Source organism: Bombus vancouverensis, chromosome 15 (genome assembly GCF_051014615.1).
Source record: "Bombus vancouverensis nearcticus chromosome 15, iyBomVanc1_principal, whole genome shotgun sequence".
In the NCBI taxonomy this organism is placed as follows: Eukaryota; Metazoa; Arthropoda; class Insecta; order Hymenoptera; family Apidae; genus Bombus; species Bombus vancouverensis.
The window spans coordinates 2,050,753-2,074,738 of NC_134925.1; the positions used below are offsets into that span (position 1 = coordinate 2,050,753).

The 23,986-nt window shown below is 46.7% G+C and overlaps 1 protein-coding gene across 8 annotated transcripts in view; it reads right to left on the reverse strand.

Moving 5' to 3' along the window:
- Positions 1-23,986, reverse strand: part of heca (hdc homolog, cell cycle regulator) — a 167,710-nt gene that overhangs the window by 104,669 nt on the left and 39,055 nt on the right. For 2 of the 8 annotated variants that reach the window (XM_033347675.2, XM_033347679.2), the window contains exon 1: positions 575-729. The exons of the other annotated variants lie outside the window; for them this stretch is intronic. The gene's annotated coding sequence lies outside the window, so the exon portion shown is untranslated. Of the gene's footprint in view, positions 1-574; positions 730-23,986 lie in introns of those variants that run through there. 8 annotated transcript variants of the gene reach the window in all.

Sequence of the window (23,986 nt, forward strand, 5' to 3'; positions counted from 1 at the left end):
TGTCCCCGACGTTTTTAATTCTTTCCTGTTAAAATAAACAGCGAACGCTGAAAAGATCCAACGAATAGTCAATGTATAATATTTTGATATAAAATAGAAAAGACTCATCGAACGAACGTATCGTTTTCTCGTGGCTGTCACGATCTCGCACAAAAATGACGTGTCGCTATACACTATATATCAACGATTATATTAGAATTTCGAGATCTCGAGTTCCGTAGAAACCGCGAATTTCAAAAACAATATCAGTTTAACGTTCTACTAGCTTAGAAAATTCTTTGGCGAAAGATCGTATCGTTTAATGAAAATCGACTTAGAATTCCGCTATCTTGGAAAATTCTTTGGCAAAAGTTTCGACGAACTAAAAAATGAGAAACTTCAATTTCGAATTCACGATAGAATTAACAGATGATCCGATTTAATTACAAATAGAAGAACGATTCGAAATTTTTGCTCGCCAATGGACAAACCAACAAAGCTGCTCGTGAACCAACAAAGATAAATTCATATCCAGCGGTTAATACTTATTAAACGATGAATAACACAGCCGAAAAGAAACTTCTTAACCACTCACCTGTAAAATCTCATCGCAAAGAAATCACTTATTCTTGTACTTTTATCGACAGTGACAGACTCGTAGCAGAAGTGGAACAATTTTTTCTGGACGCTTCGAGTCCCAAGCAACGATAGGATTCGACTGTTCGGGACGAGTTACCGCGACTAAATATGTTCCAGCGTCCCCTGCTTACGTAAGCCGTTACTTTTTCCTCCTATCGCCTACCACTAACCAATCTGGCCCGAGCATTCGCTTGATTAATACCGACACGTGAGGTGACGCCTGGAAGAACCCGTGTGTGGGCCCACCTTCGGTCGAACGTCACGTAGAATCAACCGCGAATCCAGTCGGTATTGTTTCGCTTCCACGGGTAGCTGTAACAGGTGCCGTTTTATGGTCTTGCGGCCGTGTGACTTTATCGATGATATTCGAGTAGCAACGTAATCGAATAAACTGATTTTGTCGACAGAACTGCGCGAGAACTTTATCTGTAATCATCGTATAACAGACAAGGGGCTGATTTTAGGCGCAAAAGTGAATGGAAAATGTAAAACAAAATTTGTTTATACGGCAATTTTTACAAATCGTCCACACAGAGAAAAAATTTATACCAATCGTTTGCGTATGAGTTTAGAAAATTTAATCTCTTCGTAGAGTTTAATGTCTTGACGGAGGAAAGGTGGGAAAAGGCAGTGTACGATCAAAGAAACAATTTGTTCGGCAAAAAAGAGAGATTTCAAGGGTCGGTGGGAATACAACGAGGGGGGAGAGATTCGCGAAAAAATCCCTCTTTTCCGAATAGAATCACGCCGAAGAAGGAACAGGTATACGGAAGCGTTGTCCGGTCGCGTATCCTCGAAAAGCTCTCGTTCCTATCATATTTATGAGATGCCTCGAACCAACTGACTGCGACACCATATATATTTTATATACATATATATATATATAATATATAATATATATAGGGACGGGGTATATCAGCGTGGTCAAAAAGTGGCTCTCTGTCCGTGTGGAACTCTATGTATTCGGTCGCGCAATAAGACGTGACCTGCACGAGTGGGAAATTGGCTGAAAGCTCACGTCGCACGGTCTTCAAACGAGAAAAATCCGGAGCCCTCCCTTTGAACCTGTCGATTCTGCGAAGGGGAAAAGGGAAAAAGGCGTTTTCCGCGATTCTATTGCCCCCTTCTCCGCTCCCGGTTTCTCTTTTGCTTCGTTCGTTTTATCCTCCCTTGTAGAGATCGACAGAATTTCGATCCGTCGGCACCCTTCGATCCATCCGAAAAGTCGCAGCACATTGGCACGCAATCAAGCGGTAGTTTGAGCCGACCGACGCCTTCCGAAATGGTGGCGCGTACAACTCACCCCCATTCTTCTAACCCAATCGAATTCATCGCGCCGCATTAGCAGCTGTCGAAGCCGATCAAGGTTGTTATTCGATGCGAGCTGAAATCTGGCCACGGAAACGGCAGCGAAACGCGGCAAGAGCCTGCACGATCTCGTCCGCCTTTTCCTTTGTCCGACGACAATGCGACGAAATAGCAGAGCCATCGGCCTGCTATTTCTCTTCCCGGTCCCCTGGATCAATGGGACAAATTGGCACGAAATAACGATTAGCAAGGGCATCCATTGGCGAACCCTTCAAAAAAAAAAAAAAGATAAAAAGAAAACGCGAAACCTGCATCCGCTGACAGTTTTTGATCGGAATACGGACATGGCAAGGGATCGATTGAAAACCAAATCCTCTATTGTTGGCTGAATCTGTAGAAGCCGTGACAGCAGCTTGGGAACGTTTCGAGCTGTCGCAGGGTGTCGTGACAATGACGTCGTGAAGACGGAAGGCAACCTTTGATCTCTTTGGTGCCTGATCACGTTGCAGTCTCGATCGGTCTATCTCTATTGAAATCTCGGTTGTTGGATACATTTACAGAGTTTCCGACAGTAACTGGAGATTGCTCGGATTTGTCGCAAGACAACGGAACAGAGATAATACTATGTATCTACGAATGAAACAATTTTCGATACTTCTAGTTCCGACTACTCTAATTATATCGCAATCTCGAACAGCAACTCGGGACCACTTCGAGTTATCGTAAGACGGCGCAACAAAGACACCGTTTTGACGAATGGAAGAAAGCCTTTGATCGTCTTTGGCGTGTGATCATTGTGTTCTAATTCTACTGCAATCTCAAACATTCAATGGATTACAGAACGTCCGACAATAGCTTGAGATCACGTGAAATTGTCATAAAACGATATAACAAAGACGCCATTTCGACGTGCGAAACTTCGATGTGTTTGGTCGTCGCGTTCTGATTCTACTATAATTTTGACTATTCTAATTCCATTGCTGTTGGATCATCGCGTACGAATTCTGCTCGAATCTCATTACTCAGGAGCGCCCGAACTTCTACGCCATTCGAAGTGCAACCACGATCGACACCGTCTTCTCCGTTACGTAACTCCGTCGCGTATACACGGCAGGTTCCATGACGGAAAAAACGACCGAGGTAAGAATGCCAATGCGATTTTCCGAAACGTGTCCAGCTGCACGATTTAATGTTACAAGATCGTGGAAGTTTCTTGACGAATTTCCCCGCGACCGACACGTAGGTAGAGGAATCGCGGAGAAGTCATCGGATCGCGTCAGACTGCTGATTGTTACGCAACACGCTCGCGCGCGAAGCCGGTTACAGATCCGCACACGCTGTGTTCCTCGATTCCGCGCGTATTCTCTCTTTCTCTCTCTCTCTCTCTCTCCTCTCGTTCTCTGGCTCACAGCAAACAACTTATATAATACCGTATATTTATCCACAGGCACGAGTTTACTGCACTACCGACACCGTTCCCTCTTGTCTGCGGTTCCGCCATACGCGCTAGAGAAAAGCGTAAGCTTGGCCGAGCGATACCTGTTCATTACGTGGCCCCGGGGCGGTCTATCCGAGAGAACACGTGACGCGTCGCTGTCTCATTAAGAAACGACGCTGGTTCCTTTCGGACCGGCGAGTTATTGTCGCGACAGGCGGTGATTACTTATCGACGTGTGTCGCCGTGGAAACACGGGCCTTTTCTAATTATCGCGCAAATAACATCCTTCGTGAATCCAGCGTATTTCGCTGTACGCGTAATCGAAGAATCAACAAAAGTTTATGTAATCTGCTAACTATTGGTAAATATTTTTTTTTCAAAAATGCACGGAAGAGAAATATGATTGATTTATCGTGAGACTTTCGTTTGTAAATCTATCGTGTATCTTTCTTCGCGTATTGACTCTTGGAACATAATTGTACACGTTAATACGTTCTCGACTACTTTTCTAAGATAAAGTACCGATAGCGATCGAAGAAAATTAGATCAATGAAAAACCACGAGTCGTACACGTATTTGAAACGAAGCATTTACACCTCGCATTCAACATCGTATCGTCGGTTACATATTCAAAAACATTTATCAACGAGGTTAAAGATCTGTAAAAATCATCGCTAAAAGGGACGTATGTCCCTGTACGTAGAAAAATCCCGATCGAAGTAGCGTTAAACGCGTCCCAACTAGTTTCTCGTCCACGATACGCAGCGACTATTCTGTTATTCCGAGCACGCGGAGGAACGACGTTCGTTTGGAACGGAGTGAAATTCCAGTCGCGGATATCCAGTGGATCTCAAGTCTCGCCTATTCGCTGATTCTTCCTCGTCGAACAGATGAAATACGTAGCAGCTGAATGCGTGTACGAAGGAAAAGATAAATGCTCGTCGAGTTGGAGAGACATCCGGGGACGCAAGAGTTACGCTATCGGTTGGTGTGAGCTTGCACGCGCTTCGAGCGCGCACGAGAGTCGGAGACACGCGCGCACAGGTAACTGTGACTGTTCGAAGAACACGAGAATAGACACGAGACGGTAAACAGCGTCGATCCCAGACGATAGCGCGTAACCTAGCCCAAGAAAAACCTGATTGCCGAGCAGCTATAACATTCCGATACGTAAACATACGATCCGAGTGTTTGCCTATTGCGTCGCGAATGTTTCCAATCTCGTACGTGCGCGAGTCGCGCGAAAGAGAACCGGCAGGTGCGAGTGAGATGCGTGGAAGGAAGAGAAGCTACGGTGTGGCTATAAAAGGGTATTTGCACGCGCCTTTATTTTTCAATGAAACCTTTTTTTATCAGCTTCTACATTTCATTCTCGTAATATTCAATCTTTATCCTCGCATGGTAATATCATCAAACGGTGAGAAATTTAACACGCTTGGTGTCAGGTATTACGCGCACAAATGCGATTGAACGAATTGAGTACCGTGCAATTACTTTTCGTAGCCACTGCAGGTATAGTCACGGATAGTATCGCAACACTTATCATGGGAAATTTTTATACTGTGCGTTTTATATATTTTGAAATTTCATTAGACACGATCGCGTGTTTGGACATACTCGTTGAAAACTTCACTTTTGCTCGGTGAAGCAGTACGAAGTCGAATTGATTTGTCTTCCACAGGAGGCGATGCGGCACTCCGGTACGAAGCGGCCAATTATTCTACGCGAAAGACTCGTTATCCAATTTGGCTAACAAGGAGAACGATTGAACCGTCCGCCTCCGATTTTAACGAGCTTCTGGATGTTCGCGCTACGAATACCATGTTATCTTTAACCCCCTTCGACGTATGCGACACTCTCAATCTTCCACGTTATTCGTAATTGCGCTAAAACTCGCGGTATAACTATAATAATCGTGATTACAGGAAAGTGCAGCTCCCGGCTATCGAGTCAGGCCCGTGCGCAGAAATTTCACTTTTCTACGCGGAATATATAATTTTACCGAAAAAGGTGAAAAAGGTTGGAAATTTCTAACGGTCTTGATTCGACGCGTTTCCTCCGATTCATCCTCAAAGATTCGCTTTATACTTTGTATTCGATTTTAAACGGTTGCGAATCGAAAATAACGCCATACGTAGTACTCTGAATATAATTTATAAGACTTGGATTTAATTTTACGAAGCGGATACAAAGATATATTTAACTGCAGCGTGGGTGATACGACGCGCAATACACGGTATACATAGTCTTGATAACTGACTACTGTTTTATCACACTACTCTCGTTATCGCAATTCGAAATAAGTCCTTGTCTTTAAATGCGTTTCAACGATTCCGATTCTAACCGCGCATTCGATCACTTTTGTGGTTCATCGTTATTTAACGTCCACTTGGACCAGCGTAATCGTTGCGTGTCACGGCGCAGTAGGTCCTTAGGTAGCTTCGTGATTCACGAGAGGAGAACAGAAAGAACGTAGAAGGTAAGCACACGGTCCATCACGTAGAAGCGCATGGCCACGTAGCCAGTTTATTGCGCGCGAGCGTGCAAGTTCATAAGAACGTGACGTAACAGATAACGTGACACGACGCCCATCTCTCGACTGGATCGCGAGGCAATTTCTGCTGACAAGCTCGCTGGAATAATGCAACCTCGCCGAAGGGAATTACGCTAACCTGCTGTGTAGAAAAAACAGATTCTTTGATCGGCCTCGGCGCGCTGAGAGAAGGCGAACAAACGTGTTCAACGAGAACGCATTCTAACGACATAATTACGTCTGTTTTTTTTTTACGAAACAGCACGCTTCTGGGCTACGTTGAACCGTGAACTTTACTCTGCGAGATTACGACTCGTTTGACGACTATATAGATATAGTTATCTGAATGTTCGTTGACCATCGAACTGTCGTTATGGAAAAATGGTTCTCAATTCCAAATTTCACTCTTTTCTATCGTATAGATACCGTACTAGTCTAATACCTCGATCGTCGTCCAACTCGCAGATGCCTCAACGCAACGGTGTTACGCGTTGAAGCTTCGAGCCTTAATACGTCGAGGTTCTAAAAGGTTTTCCAAGCGAGGATCTAGCCATACCGATTCCTTTTGGCGAAGTACGGTGAAGATCCGTTTTATTTCGTCCTACGTTTCGGATTGCCGTGGTTAAGATGGCTGGCTGATCTCTTCTACACTATTTTTGAAAGCTAGAAATTGGACCCGCCAGCCAATTAAGGTTTGACCAGCCAACGAAGTGTAGCTATAGCAGGTATACAGGTAAATTTACAGCGTATAAACCACGTGCTTGGCAAAAACGTACAAGTACAGCACGATGCCAAAATAAAAATAGATACAGAATTAGTTATTAATCCTATAACGTAGAATACTTTTCGAGCTACCCGAATAGAAACGTACAGTTTTGTTTTCAGCAGAATTGTTTCCTGGAACTGGAACTACTTCCCTCTAACATACAGCCACATATATCACGCACAAATTCGTCTATCTAATCAAGGTAAAAAGGAAAAAAAAAGAGAGAAAGTACACGTAATCGTGTTTTTATCTGCATAAAAGTAGGTTATTATCCAATATTACCTAAAGCATTCGCATGTTTTTAGTAATCTAAAGAGTTATACGCGCGATACCAGCCGTATTTACCGGTTTGGTAGTTCCAGAGCCAACTTGTTATTAGATTATTTGTATCACGAAGCGCAACACACGCCGACGCTCGTATTGACGAGGTCGGGGTCGACATTGAAATCCGTCGACGAATCGGGATCTACGCTAACCTAACTCGAGCCGACAACGATAGCTCGTGTGCGATAACTGCTTTTATCAGAGTCGTTCGCTAAGCTGTGGCACACGCACACGCTTCTAGAAACTTAGAGAAGAGAGGGAAACGGATCCTCGCGTGTATGTGTCGGTGAGCAGACGCGTGCTGGTTGGCTGGTGCGTAAGAATAGAGCTAGTAAATAGCTCCGGCTGCTCGACGATATTACTAACCTAGCCCAACGCGTTACGACACCGAGTTGTGCCGAGTCGACCCTGACGCAAAAGTAGCAGCGTGCACGCGCGCACCGGCCTAGCCTAGCTTAGCGCTTAGCGGTCGTTGACTGAATTTTATGCACTCGATGCAAGTGCGCCGTGCTGACTCTCTCTTTCTTTCTCTCTGTCTCTCCCTCTCTCTCTTTCTCCTTCTCTCTCTCCCTCCCCTCTGTTGCCACCAACTCGAGTCGATTCGTGGTGCACAGTGTTTCGAAACGAGCGCCTGTGACTACGAAAAAGTCACTAACCTCGCACTATTGAATTACGATAATTACCATTTCCTTCTAAAGAGTAGAAATTACATAGAAAACTGTAGCGTAGCTGTCTAACTGCAATGTAAATACAATATCTTCGCTTTACCAACGTAACAAAATGTCAATTCTACACGGTTTTTTTTTTCTACAAAAGTATCCTCTGTCACCCAGTTCTCTCGCAAATATTCTTCCCTTGAAATCCAATTACGGACTATCGCATTTCCCATGCAATATCCCACGATTGGCAACAATGCTCTTAAAAAACCATCGTCCTGTTTCAGAGAGGCTGGTCTGTCGGTCATCGTTCGACCCAGTGTGCTCGCGTTTGAAAAAAGATTACCAGTCGGAAAAGAGAAGTTCCGTAATCCTATTGTTTGCCGCGTTTCACCACGGAGGAAAGGGGAACAATAGAGGCATTAGCCGCGTGTTCGGTTGGTCGGTCGATCGTAGCCGCGACTAAAAACCATGTGCCTTTATAAACACAGCAGCAGATAACGAAGCTGACGGTGTTGGCTCATCGAATAACAGATATCTAACTTGCTCGTAAACAGCGCGTAGTGTTCGAGAACGAGCATCTGTCCGAGAAAAGTCGTAATTTGGATCATTTTCTATTACCTAATTCGTGTTTCTTTTTGTACGGTTTCTATACGTATAATATATACAATTTATGTAATTAGCACATAGATGTCTTTTATCTCTATGGTCTTATAACGAAGGAAATTTTAATCGATACAATTATTTCCACGCGATAATCGAAGAAGAAGAGTCTCGTTTGAAGAGAGAAGATAGCCGACGAATTCCTGTGTTTGCGTTCCTCTAGAATAAATTAGCAAGCGCCACGGCTTCCTGGCGTGCGGCTGCCGGACGTTAAACGCCGATCTCGAATTAGAGTTCCCGTTTCGGTGCCAGCCAAAAAGGTGTTCGTGGGCGGTGATGCGCTCGCCTTACCGCTCGTCGAATCTGACGTTTCTTCATCCTCTTTGCCAATACCAAACTAACCGACAAACACAGTCGAACAGCCAAATAGAAGAACGCATTGTTACGCGAGCTTGGGAATTTTTCCATTGGGTAGATCGTTCGTACACACGCGGTGATTCGCCGAAGTATTCAAACGTTCGCAGAAACCTTTCATCAGATTGTTATAGAATTCTGTAACAAATTCTCTCCCAAGAGACTACGACCGATAGTACGAAATTCATAGAAATTTCTTTTTCCGATCCCCAAATGAGAACGCATAATACCAACGTGAATTTCATCTCGTATAACGCACAACGTCCATTTATACCAATCTCAAATATACCGAGTGTCCCATGATTTATGGACAAGTATAACTTTTATATTTCGGTCGTCGGTAATTCGGATATTAAATACGAAAGTTCGATCGCCGAGGATCGTAACTTTCGGTTCGAAGTTCACGTACGTAAAGGACGAGGGGGAGGGCACGGGTCGCTGAAAAGTAGCGAGTTTCGTAAGAAATATGCGCGGATCAAACGGGAGATGGCGCCATAAAACGGTTACAGCGTCTCTGGTGGCCGGATGCACGTGGCTAGGTTGAAATAAATTCCAGCCTAAGTACGCGAAAAGTTTTAATGGGGCCGCGGTATTTACGCCGGGACAGCCCTTCTTTATTCCGTGGAATTTATGGCGCGGCCATGTTCCGCATTAACGGAGTGTCCCTCTCTGTTTTCGCAAGAATACGCAAAGTCCGACGTCATAGCCTCGAAACGCGGTATGCAAATGCGAACCGGAGTTCTTAATGGTCACCTTAAAATTCGGAACGACCTCGGGGAGCAGGTAGGAGAAATATTGAAGCTTCGACTCGTAATGCGAAGCGCTTTGTCCTCCAATGTTCGAAGAAATAACGAAACAATGTGACTTCGAAGATTTCCTCTGGCATAAGAAACGTGCGGAGAATCTTCTACCGATAGAAGAATGAATCCAACGGACGTAATCGAGCGGCCACGAGGCACGCAGTTGAGTAACGTCTCGTGCATCGCGATTATCCCGGGCAACGTGTCCGAAATTCAACAGGACACCCGGGGCTAATCCTGTAAATAAGAAACACCGGATTCGTTCTACCGCCTCGTACACGTTTATTCGAGCCGTAAAAAGCTTTCAACCCTTTGCGGTTGGATTATTCTCATTATAAACGGCCACTCGTTTAATTCGCCCCTACGGTGAATTACCGGAGACCAAGCAAAAGAACAATTTTTCGGCCGATCGTGCCACGGATCTTAACGGATTAATTGTATCGGTAGATCGTGGATTTTTGCGCACTTGTGGGAAATTAATATAGAAAAATACAAAGAATATCCGTCCTAAGTAGAGTGGCTGGTGAGAAAAATAAGCACTTGTTAAATTTCGTCATTTTTTAAGTACTTCTACTTTGCTTGATTTGCATGGCGTCATTCGTTAACGAGCAAGATGCGCGCTATTATTTTATTTCGAGCTGTGCACGACCTCGTGGTCCGTACGATACCGAGGTAGGCACTAGGCGGATATTACACGGATAGGCACTCATACACGGCACGTTCTCACGCATTTACGAGTATATTTTGAAATCGCGTGTCCGATGCGGAAACATTGTCGCAGGTCAGTTGAACGTGACGCGAATCACGCTGTCGCGCCGCTTGCCAAGAAATTCCTCGCAAGCTCCGGACTCGTTTAGTAGCCAAGCTTCCTCGATATTGAATGGACCAGAGTTGTTTTCCTGCTCGTTTGAAACGTCTCATTTACTATTTTTCTCCTGCCATCTCGTTTCCTCGGTTCGATTTGACAGGTTTAGTCGTTACGTGTTTCTTAAACGCAAAGAGGGTACACGAACGCCGCCAATTTTTTCAACGAAACAGCGAAGCGACTTTGTAAAAAGTCTGGGTCGTTCGAAGAAATTCTCTGCGCGAGATCGAGCTTTGTTTTTCTGTCGTGAAACCTTGGTAAGAACTCTGCAAATATTTTGTATCGAATAAATCTCGTTTCGTGAGCGCGTCGTCGTTCGCTCGAGCTAGGTTCGGTGGCGAATACACGCGAGGCCCGCGAGCATTCTCCTCTTGCTATGGAGTCGTTTCACGAAAAACGCGACACATTGCAGAAACAGAAAACACGGTTTGCCTTTGGTACGAACCACCCACGTTTAGCTCGCGGCATTGCGGTAAACCCTTCGTTTTACTTGTCAAACGTAATTCACAAGAATATATCGCTGAAATTTTATACGTAAAAACGTGAATCGATCAAAACGTAGCTTAGAAAGTGTTAAAACATGGTAACATATAACTGCAGCTTTGAATGTAACTACCGTTGGAACATCAGCGTGTCTCGGAATTAATCCAATCTCCGCAGCCCAAGGATTAAAACGTACATAAATGGAGAAATAAATGGTTAGCACGATAAAACTCTAGTGCTTGTTTTTCCATCTCCTTGCCAGGTCTCCCGCAACCCTTTTCTTTGTGTAAAGGTGACAAAACGCCACGATTAAGAACAGCCAGTCCAGCGAGGGTCCAACCGGATGGCTGATGACACGCCCGAGACCTCTTTCGAATTAACCAGCGGAGCAGAGGGTCGTTTTTCAGCTTGACCGTACACGCATCGTGTAACGTATCCCGCTTTTTTTCGCGTTTTCTCTTTGACGGGTGTCACTTTCGGCGCCTCTTTCGGAATTTCTTTCACCCACGGCCGAAGAAGCCGTGTTTCGTGTTCGTTTGCCACCCCTTTCGTGTCACACCAACGTCATTAAAGCACACTAAATGACGGTGGCACTCGCGTAACGACGATTCTACGTGCATTAAAAACGCGCAGTCTGTAGAAAAGAAGAAACGAAAGACTTTTACCAACCGTCAAATGAGCGAACTATCGAATTTTTGCTAAATCTATCTTTTATCCAGCTTGCGAGATCGAATAAACAATCGAACAAATTCGCGAAAGAAACGTGTCGCTGTAGTACGTAAATTCAGTTAAGAATTAAACGCTAAGAAAATGGACGAAAGGTCTGACAACGTTAATTCGGTAGATCTATAGCGATCTTAAGCTGAATCTCGCTCTTGATTCCATGCGCGATAACCGTGTCTAATGAAAAGCTAACAACCAGATTCGTAATCCACTGAAAACCACGAAAATCACATGCTCGAGTCGGCGACCCCATAACTTCGAGTGATTCGATCCCCGAGAGAAAATAGAGGAAGACAGGATTATCCGAGTCACCTAAGTTTCAAATTCTATCTCGAAACTCGATCGTTGTTGTAATACCGTACCGTATTATTATCTCGAACCAAGTTTTGGTAATTTCCTAATTTTCAGTCGAACGTTCTTCCGACTCGAATAACCCTATCTCACCCTATACTTTTATTCTTTGCGCGAGCTTTCAAGACCACGTTACACCGGTGATTTCTCTGATCGTGATAACCCATATCCGGGATCACTCGCGGCAATTACGAAACGCCTTAAGACCGTCGAGACTCGCCTCGTTCCTGCAATTTGCATGTAAAGCAGCCGTAACAGCCCTCCTCGCTCCGTTACCCCGTAAGATGGCCAACAACCAGAGTTTAGAATCTCTCTGTTACGTGTCAGGACATCCCCCTTTCGACTTACCGTGAGAGAGCTCGATTAAAAGCGACTTAAAGCGCGACTTACGCTCGCAGGCGCGCCGATGTACGCGGCGGATTATCTTCGAACTGATAGCGAACGCGTTGGCGCGCGTCCCGCCGGGACAAAGCGGCGCGATCGCTATCTCGATCGACCACCAACAGGCAGGCAACGTCACGAAACGCGGCGCTCGCTCGATACACGCGAGAGCTCTGCCTCCGATATCGATCGCGATCTAACGCGGATTCGCGCCACAGTTCCACCAACGAGACACGGCCAGTGTGTGTTTTATTTGCAAAGCCGATATACGCGCCGCTTCGAAGCCGGATTTCTTTCTGCTGGTACAGCATCTCTCTCGTTCGTTGCAGATTACGCGGCTCGCTGGTTTTTAATCGAATTTTCCGTCGAATCGATTCCCGCGCCGATAATCCTGTCTCGAACGCGACATCAGCGCGACACTGAATCACAAAAGTGTTTCGACGTTTACAGAAACTCGACGAATTTGTCGCTAAATGTACTACTATTGCTACTACTACTGGCTATATCGGCATCAGTTTGGAACATCCTCTTTAATGCTTCTTACGATTCACAAATTAGAGAATTTAAAGAAGAGAAGAGAGTTTGTTACGAAAGAGACTGGCGCTATGAGCTGGTTTTGTTGTCGCGTATTGGCTTATTTGCTTACAGTTTTGGCTTACTGTGTACTATTTTAAAGATGCATAGATTTTTGGAGTCGATACGGCACAAAAAAATGGAGGCAAGTTGACAAAGTCAGTGGATGCTACGAACGAAGAGAGGTCGGATAAGCTGCGAGCCATCCGATAGTGGAAATTTATGTCGGTCGTGAGCGAAAGGCAGAGGAAAGAGAGGGAAGGTGAAATTCAATGGCGAGATAGATCTAATCGTCGAGGAACACGGCTCCCGCGACTCGCGTTTCACCGCTCGAACCGACAATAAAGCTCGTGTCGCGAGACACCCTCGTAAATTTCTGGTTTTCTTTTAGAACTCGCTTTTTCGCCGAGATCGAGATTCGCTACTACGACTACACGTTTAGACGTGAAAATCTACGATCGACCGTAATACATCTGTAACCGTAGAAACGCGAAGAAAATATAAGATCCTGCGGCGGAAACCAGTCAAAGACCTTCATAACCCATTTTATCGGTGAAAGCTCGCATTCTTCCATGGTTGGCAATAACAGCGAGCTACGGGCGGACGACGCGCTCGTTTCGCAACCTTCCGGAGGGTTATCGAGACTCGAGGAGAGGCCCAGGTGAAAGAGAGCAGAGGCCCGTATCCTCTCGAAAGACTCCAAGACGAGCATTTTAATATGACAGAATCCTCTTACCGCCGGTCCCCTCCCTCTCTTTCTCTTTATAAAAAGTTTAATATACCGGTGTTGTCCTGCAGCCCCTATCCCCCGTTTCGCATCCCTCCTCTCTCTCTCTCTTTATCCCCTAAGAATGTTCACTGTCCTCGAAGTGAAGAGGAAAGGGAAAAGAAGAAGACGCGGGTGCTTAAACCTGGAAAACTTGCCGGAGGACGGCAATAAGCCATCTCTCGATGATCCCATCCCCGTTTTAGGCAAGCTCCCTATAAATCTTCATTATAGTATGCCACGGAATCGCGATAGCGACGTGGAGCCGCGCAGAAAGATCGGATAAAGTCGACCGTGTGGAGAGAGCTTCCTCTTGCTTGGCAATGCCGATGATAGATCGAGAGCACGAAGAGATTTCGAGGAGAAGGGAAAAGGAGGTGGGAAACAGGGTCGTCGATGTACCGAGAGTCTGCGATGAAACGCGGCAAGCTGGATCGAAACGTCGAGACGAAGAGCGAAGCAACGTCTCGCGACTTCGACACAAAGCCGAAATCCAGTCGAGGATGAGATTTCGTCGAGAGGCCGAGAAAGGCCGCAAAAACGCACCCTTCTTGCGCTGTTTCTCCTCTCCTCTCTCTCTCTCTCTCTCTCTCTCTCGGTCGTTCTCCGACTCTTCCACCTCGTCTGCACACCTTTTCTTCTTCCTATGTAGCGACCGTGCCAAGTTGGCATCCGAAGTTCGCGTTACGCAATCCCGGAGCGAAATCCCGAGACTAGCTGTTCTTTGCTCCAAGAAAAGCCAACGATCTCCTCTCGGCCGAAGCAATATCTCTTCTCTTCTTGGACGACCGGATGATATATACGCGTCAGTTGAATCACGTTGCACCGTGTACTTTATTCGTGGAGTACCCCCTCTTCCACGTTTGCCATGTTCTTCCTTAGCCTCGTCGTGTTTTTCTCAGCTGCTCTCTCTTTTCTAAGATCGTTACTTGGCATACGAACGTACGCGTGATATCGTTCGAAGACTATGAAGCGATCGATCTTAGAACGAACTTGAAACGTTACGGTGGTTAGGCAGAAGAGTGGTGGCATCGCGTCCAGCGTTGGACTTGCAATCTCCCACGATATGGTTGGGCTAGGTACACGTAGTTGTTTGCTATCATTTCTTAAGGGAAACGATAAATTATAGTAAAATTCTTGCAACTAAAAGATTAACTGGAAGGTTACAAACTTCACAGTGTGATCCTTACAACGATATATCAAGAACAGTGTGTGTACCACGCGCTGTTTGCAAAACTACCTAAGCCGCAGTCGTACCTTGGCACTCGTCTCTCGCCTCGGGAACACGATACAGCCTCTCTTCCAGCTGAAATAGCGCACAATACCGCGCGTTACAGCGCCACATGGAGAATTCGAAAGGAGGACGCAGCGGCCAAGGTCGCTTTATCCCCGTTCAACTTTACGACCGACAGAAATTCGATTTCTCGTGTTCGCTACCCACCATTCCACGTGTCCTTTATACCTCTACAAGCCTCTGAAAACACCTTCCTGTCATAGATACAAAAGCTCGAAAAGCTTCAAAGAAGCCTGATATCTTCCGAAGAAAATAGATTCGACCCAAGAAAAAACAGACTACGACGGATTTCACGCGATCCCGATGTACGTGCACGGACAAAGATCGCGAGGGAACGTGGAAACGGTGAGAATCGTCATTTGCAGCAGGCTCGCTCCTGGTCGCGTCAAAGGGCCGCCGGCTAATCAGCTCCCCAAACAGAGACCGAGGCTAATCTTCCTCGTCTCATCAGGGTTGGACGACGTCAGGGGAAAGCACGGAGAAGGCGGAGGATGAAACACCCCTTGATGTACGAGCATGTTTGACGCGGCAGACTATCGGAGAATATTGTAAATCGCTCGATAATCAGCCCCGATCTTCTTCCAATATTTCCACCAATTACCATAAAACCTCTACTGCCTTGTCTTCGAATCCGTTTGGAAAAATCTCTTCGACTGTGTGTTAAATTCGCACGACGAGCAACATTCCCACAAAAGTTGAACTATTTCTCGCCGTAACCTTTGGTCAGTTCGGCTTCGAAGAGTCTCAGTTAAGGATTCGAGATTCGTTTTACTTTATTACGCTGCGCGAACGTCGATATGTTCGAATGCATAAAAGTATGTACGCAGAAATATAAACGGTTCGACGTGAAAAAGTTACAGATCTGGAAATCCGAAGGTCTCAGTTTAAAGACTACGCGCAACTCGCTCATCCTCGACGTCTATGCGAGACACGATCAGCCGGACGAAAGAGAAGTTGTTTCGGTGTGCGTGCGTAGGAAAAGGACATTAGCCCTGCGGGGGTGTGGTACTCGAAGAAGGAGCGGCGCGAGAAGTTGCTGCAGGTTCTCCCCCGATGATGGCCGAAGCCCGTAAACGGGAGCCATCGGGCAGACAGCGTCGTGGGTCTGGAGGAGCTCGTACATCAACTTAATGCGCGGTTGACATCCCGCAGGCGTGCGCCGCAACGCTCCCTTCGGTGCACGACGACGACGACAAACCTGAGAGACAGAGTCGGAGAGCGAGCTCGGTTGGCCGTCATACACAATGGCTTCCGGTTCTCTGGAGAGAAAGCAGAGGAGAGCCGCCGCGTGACGTTAGGGTATGCTTGTGTGCGGTGGAGCGGCGTGTCCTTTTGTGGCCGCGTGCACGAGCGAGCTGATGCGCCGAGCGAAGAGAAACATAGAAAGAGATATAGCCCGGTAGCAATCGTGAAACGAAGGGCGAAGGGAGAGGAGAGAGAAAGGGGGCAGAGAGAGAGAGAGAGAGCGCATTGTGCCCTAATCACGCTATTGTCTGGCCGCTGATAGTTGACAGTCCGCCGGCAGGCCGCGTCGAGGATGACGGAAACGACGAAACCCATCGTTAAGCTGCCTAGACGGGGGAGGAAACGGAGGAAAGGAACGCGTGGACGAGGAGGAACCAAGAACGAGGGGACAGGAAGGGGTTGTCGCTTGATTTTCGACCGGACTCGGCCGTTTACCAACAAAGGGGTAAAATTGCTTCGGAGGGCTGCGTCTCTGATTACGACGATGTTCGTGGAAGGGAGGATAAGACGGCCACGGAGACGAACAACAGGGCGAAAAGGAAATTTGAAACTCGCTCGTGGAAAACGAGCACCGTTCCGAGAGAGATCCGATCGATGATACTTCGTTAGCGTCGGCGTAGCTGACGATTCGTTTCAACGGTCTCTTTAACACGGAGAGAAGAAAGGAAAGCAGGAAACGAGGAGCGGCATAAAAAACCATCCCCCTGAAACGACGAAGGCGTTCCGCCGAAAAAATCCAGTCGGATAAAAAGCCGAGGAAAATCGAGTCGTTAGATCCTGTTGCTTCCGACAAGGCGTAAAAAGAGCAACGATACCGTCGCGCCTCGGTGGGCAATGTCGCGCGAAACGCGATAGCTATGCTTCGGCACCGAAGGCATACAGGGGGTGGAGTTTCTCCTTCGCCCGTTAAAGTCATTACTTAAGATACGACCACGCGGAAAAAAAGATCCGCCGCAAAACACACCTTGGCTCGCAGCTCTAGCGTGCCACACCCCTCGATTACGGTAGTTGCGTGGGTTGAGAATGTCGGGTGCGCGGCCAACAGCCACGAAGAGCATACAACGTCGGGCGAACTGCCTCTGAATCCACCTAGGGAAACAGGGATCTTAAAGTCGGCCGTCCATATCCGAGTAGGCTTTAAACTTTCTCTGGTAGATTTCTGCTGATCCCTCGTCGCGGAAGTAAACACTTCGGACAGACTACGGTGGTGGTGTCCGAATAAATGAACAGCCCTGGGGAGGGATCACGATCGTACATCCGGACAGATATGTTTCGACGAATTAGTCGTCGTTGCTCGTAGATCGCGGATCTTTGCGTATCTAAAGGTACGGAAATGTACGAAGTGTACGTAATATGCGAAAAAGTATATATATAATATCGTTATGATATTTAATAAACGAAGCAAATGTCCACTTAGCTTCGATCTCTCCAAAGACGTATTTCATCGTTAATCCCATTTGCTTCTTTTTTTTAGTCAGAAATTTACGATCTCTCGATACAATTTTCTCTCCACTCCAAATATCAACCTCTATGATGGAAAGCTGGCTGTTCCGATTAAGTCGCGTCGAAAACAGGCGAATAAAGCGATTTGTTACGTAGAGCGCGCAGGGTGGTACACGGAGTCAGCAGTCGATAAACTCTTTTGCCAGCCGGAGGGAAGGCGAGGCTTACCGGCTCTAAGTACCCGACGTAATATTAATACCCGAGGGATGCATGCATAATGCAGCACGCGAGGATAGGCAACGCGTGGCGTACAACGTATACGGAGAGAAGGCGTGTCGGTATCGGGCTGATCGGACACACACCGGTTAAGATCTCGGCTGTTACGAGAGAACTTCTCTTATAAGGCTGTTCCGTGGTGTGACTCAATTCCAGCGAATATGGTAATCGACGTGTTTCTTCTGCGCGCCTACCATACACGCCAAGAACCGGTATACGAGACGTAGAACGCATCGTGTCGCTCGCATTCGAGTCAATAACGTCGCGTACGACCGATAATCGTGGTTAAAGACGACGTTCTGGTAAACGGCGCTCGAAGCAAAGACAAGACAGGATAGACGATCTTTCTTTCATTTTCGAAATTACCATCCCCAGGCATCGGCGTAAACGTTGGAGACGATCGCTCGATCGACCGACTTCCGAACGCCATTCCCCGTGCTTCTTTCAACTTTCTCTCTTTCTGTGTGAAATGGGTTATGAGGGCCGAGCAATCCCATGGTACGAGGGCGTCGACGCTGCATTCTCGGCCAGCGAGGAAAGAATTCGGGGGAGAAGAGACACGCAGAAGAGACGCATCACGGGGTTAGCACGGCAATACGGAAGGGTGGGAGTAGCAGGGTGGCGGCTTAGATCCGCTCGCGTCGCCTGGGTGTCTGCCGCGCCGGCTGGATCATCGGGGAAAGTTGGCGACGTCAGCGGAGTCAAGGCCGCGAAGCGTTGCAGCGCCGTCGCAGCCGGTGCTCCAGAGCCTCTCACCCCTTCCAGCCCTTCTTTTCTTCCTAGCTTTCCACCACGCACACGCGCGCATACACACATACACACACAGAGTCGTCCGTACGATGGCCGTATCTTCGAGAAACAAGCCACTCTCGGCCCTCTTCGTCCCTCTACCACTCTGCTAGGGATCAGCCTGTCCCGGAGGGGATGGAAGGGGTAAGCCGTGTCTGTGCTGCAGTGACGGTCGATAGAATTGTCTGCGCACATGCGCAGCCAAACGCTCGTCAGCTGCGCCATTGATTCCCGCCTCCACCCCCTCGAGCCACCCTCTAACCCGTCACTGTGTAGACTTAAAGGGGAGAGGGCGGAATAAAGGTAGCTAATTTGTATAACGTCAGCTCGGGAACACCTCGTGGATGTGTCAGCGAGCTCGCTACCAGATTTTCCAAACGATCCGAGAACGTACGCGAGACCCTTCTGCCACTTCTGCCGTTTCATTCTCCGCGCGAAATCTTTCCTGCCGAGGGTGACCTCCTTCGCGCCGATGTCTCGTCCTGTCCCGTTACGAGGGATGACGCTAGGGTACTCTGACGATAGGACCCTTTCGTCCAGGAGGATCATAGTCCGGAGAAAGGAAACGTTTCCTGGAGAACGACCATGAAAACGAAGTCTAGCCGTGACGCTCTTTGTTGAAACTTCGCGAGATACGGTGTGTACTGCATGGCAACGCTAGTCTGACGAGAATCGATTCGATGCAGTCTCGCGCGATCGCGTGACGTCTAGCGCAAGTAACGAGATTCATATACATGCGCTATCCGTATGCTATACCGACATCCGGAAAATTACAATATATGCTATCGTTGTACGAAACGCGACGATCGATCTAGATCGATCGAGGAATATAACTGATTTGGCCTTGGAAAAATGGTAACGAAAAAACTAGCGATACGAATCGGTTGAAAAGGTTGTCGTAAGATTTGGCGAACGCGGACGACGAAAAATTAATTTTTTGCGCTTAATCCGGAAGAATTTAGCTATAAGAATATAGTCACGTAATTTTAATTTTTTCATTCCGCTTTAACGTACGTGGACCACTTCGCTCTTCTCCACTGCCAATTCTCTCTCGTTGTTTCACTAGGAGAACGTTGGCGATTTAACGGTGTTCGCGAAAGAATGGGAAAGAGCCCGTACACATCTGGACGAATGGAACGGACAGGCGATAAAGACGGACACCGAAAAATGGAGGCGGAAAGAAAACGGTGGCAGCCGAGTACGAGGAAACAGGATATTCCCCGGGTACTCCAGGGAAATTGAGATTGGATCCTGGAGGAGAGAAACCGAGCGAATCTACTGGCAACGCGAACTACGTGAAACGAGGGAGAAGCCTCTTGCGGATAGTCTGGCACGTGTCGAATCGAAATCGGGCGAAGAGAGGGAATGTCGTAGACAAGGGACAGATTTTCCGATCGTTGTATTATCGATCTCCGTTCCAGAGATCCGGCAACATCTGTGGTTCCTCCTCTTTCGTGTTCGCTCGAATTTCGACTTCTTCATGCACCACTCTTTCCATACTTTCGTTATCCAGTTCTACGCAGGTCGTACAAAAGAGAAACTTTCTGGATCCTGTCGCAACGACGAGATCAGAAATAAGTAGAATCTGCAACGAGAATCGAGACAAGGGGCGTGTTAACGTTCCTCCAACTGAAACGAAGCTTCTACCTGCTAGTCACTTTGTTCGACGTTGCGCGTTCATTGGCTTCCGAAGTACGTCGTCAGGTAACGATGGCGCCGAAGAACCATTTCCTACCCTGTGAAACTCTAAAAGTTCGCCAACGAGGTCCTCGCCCATAAGACGATGGCGGTGAAGATCAAACTCTCGGTGGTGCGCCAGCAGGAACGTACGAGAAACAATACGTCGAAGATTTCTGGTTAATAATGTTCTTCTTATGGCGGGCCATGTCCCTGTTCGCGACCAGTTGATAGTTTAACTATATTACTATTCGTAGACAAGTCGAGATGCATACGATGGTACGTCTAGGACGATATAAACGAGTAAAACTCTAGTTATAATATTTGAAAGCTATTCGTGATCAGAATTTCCATAACTACTCGTCCCACTCGTAAATTATTTCAAAGCTCTACCGTAAATACGATGCCTCTTCCATCCTCCAACAATTTTGGCTAATGCGGATGCAGAATTATAGACTCCCTAATCCATCGTTAATTCCAAAGATCTACGATTCGAGTACCGTTCATCCATACGAAACACCCTTTAGCGACAATCCTAAACCAAGCTTATACTTGATATTCCGCGCGAATCCGCTCGATCAATTAGAATCTTCGACGATCTCTGGTGCAGGGAGCAATAACAAAGCTCAGATATATCCTATTCCACTCGTCATCCCCGATAGAGCCACGGTTTTGGCATTCCAACGCCGTTCTCGCCCATCAACTTGCCAGGGGTTGCGGCTAATGTCGTTGATATTCAAGACTCAAAGTGCCAAGGGTTGCGTTAATGTCACCAGGGGTTCGGTGTCCGAAGCGACGCTGTTATCCGTCCGTGTAGCCGATGTCGTGGTCCACCAAGGGAGAGAGAAGCCTGGGATAGAGGCCAGAGAGGATCGTCGTGCCATCGTCCCAACCCTCGATCCGCGCGGATAACCAAAAGGGTTAGTCCGTACAGCCGTTCCAGAGATCCTTACGACGAGTCCAACTATTCTGGACATTCTCACCGCGACGAAAAACGTCCTGCCGACCCGAAACCCTTCTTTTGGGGCCGGCCGATATCTCGTTGATAAACGAGTCGGAAGACTCGCCGAGAGATTCGCTCGCAACTTTTCACCCCGATATCGTATCACTATTTTGGGGAAAAAATACCATCGTTCGAGGGTTAACAAAAAGTAATACCAAAGGATGGCTTGCTCGGAGCTTATCGATGATTCTAAATACGCGATACACGATGGTACGTAATTTAGTAGCGGAAATTTAATAGCAGCTCGATGGTTTGAGAAACGAGACTCGAAATTTGAGAAGATGCCGGGTGTGTATTCCCTCGTAAGTTCTTCTCACTTATTTTCCAAAGGGTTTCCATAGTTTAATCCTTCCAAAAATATTTCTGAAAATCGATCCAACCTAGTACCGTAACATCTATCGGTTCTTCGAAAATGATACACATTTAGCCGAATTCTAGATATTTACCATCCATAGACAGCCACCGCTCTCTTAGCAGCTATTACAACGCCCCACTATTCATCGCGGCGGCGCCACCCTTTGCCCTTGACATTCATCGACCGATAACGAGCCCGAACTTTCCTCCGCAACCTTGCACGGTCATCGCCCAAACCGATATCCATTACCACCTTCGACAAGTGACAAACAATTAACAAAATTGCGCGGAGCCCAACGGCACTACTTATATTTACTTGGAAACTTAACCGAATATGTCGTTACTGCGAGATAACGATATTTTCGTGAGAATGATCGATCGAGACAAGCTGTTGCATCAATTCCTTCCCTTCCGTTTACACTGATCGTGAAATTAAAAACTTATCGATGATTCTGGCTAATAAAATCTACAAATTTGCAAGTTGAATAGAGGATTTTCTATTCGAGGCTCGTTGTAATTTAACGGTTAGAATCTAATTTTGCGAGTGACGGTAATTTAAGACCCGTTGGTCTTTCGGAAGGGACGAATATCGGCTTCCAGGAATACGAGTAAAGCCCGAGACTGAGAAACGGTACCTGAGACGACGCATCGAGACTATCTCAGGCACTCGGTGAGGGTGGAGAGAATGGGCCATCTTCATCTTGGGGAAGACTTTAATAGGATGCCATTCCCCACTTCCGGACAATGCATTCAGTACAAACGGAACTTCTAAGCTCGCTATTGCCGTTCACAAACAGCCCCTGGTTCGTGAAAATAGCGAAAATTCGTGGCTCCGTCGTGCATCCGTTTTCATCTTTCTTTTCTAGCAATCGCATACCTTGGAAAACTCGAAATTGCGCGGTCGTCCACTCGCGTGTTATCCTCGAATTCACTCCCCAGTCGAAAATTTAACTCGCGAGTTCCCGAATTTGCTCGTTACATGTAATTTTCTTTTTTGCTTGCAATATAAAAATTAGAATTTGCCCACGAGTCAAATCTGGCTTTTCAAAAATAGTATGTTACACGATGCGAATGGAAATGCGAGGATCGTAAAGTGAAATGAGGTACCGTGCGATCATCCTTGGGGAATAATTATAGGAAAATTTAGACTCTTCCGATCGATACCTATCACGATCGAACCATCAATTTTCGCTAAGATATTTCAATTAACCTGCGTGAAAAATAAGCTCTGTAATTAAGGATAAGTAAATCTCACAACGATAGATCATGCGAGCGAAGACAGATCGAAAAGGCCAGAGCCTTTAGCCACTTTCTCGCCGCTTCAAGCCATTTACTTATGAATTTACACGTGCATGCGTCGAAATGTTAACTCAATAGAGAGGGAACATTGAAAAAACACAGTCGACCGGTAAAACAACGTAACCGTTCTCTCCAACGGCTATCTCTCTTTGGTCGATTTAACGCGAGGATCGAAAGGTCGTCGTTCCGACGCGTATGGGGTTCGCAGAAGTTCAGAGACGCGGTCTGTCTGGCTGCCATCGTGGGAACGTTTATCAAAAGGCGCTTTTCTCTCGCTGACAGTGTATCCAGGAGGGAAAACCAGGGTGTTTCTTCTCTCGCTGCGTCGACCGGGAACGTTATATCGACCTCCCGCAGGCAAATTTCGGCGTTCGTAGCCATAAACGTTCCTTACCAGCCGCCTATCGGCCGAAATAATAGCGTAATAAATCTAGTAACTTTTCGCGAGCCACCGTCCCGAAACGGTCCGAATGGAGAGCACGGGGCGTCTCGCTTCACCGAATCCCTCCGATGGGAACACGGTATCTCCACGCTATCAAACAATCAATCTATTCCTGCTGCCGTGGGCGATTACGTTTGCAGTTAATAATTCAGGCCGGTGTTAATGAAACCTCGAAAAACGGGGGTTGAAAGTAGTCGGGATGCTTATGAAAGGATCCCAGACACCCATAAGAAAATATAGCCATTTCTGAACAGGTTAGGAAGCATTCGAGATTATGTCACAAAAATATTTATATATTTATAATAGGAATTTGCAGAAATACCCGCAAACTAGTCAATACCATTGTCGTCCTATGAATTCTTTGACGAGTTAGACAACTACTTTATTTATCGTATGTAAAGAACGTAAGCGTTAAAGTCAATGACAGATTGACAGCGCATAAAAAATATTGCCTGCAGGTAGCACCGAGAGTCGATCAGCTCGTAAATCTCGTTTCAAATTTATTTAAAGTGGAAATACCGATCACTGATTTACAGCGTATATTCGTTATAGCGATGTACGT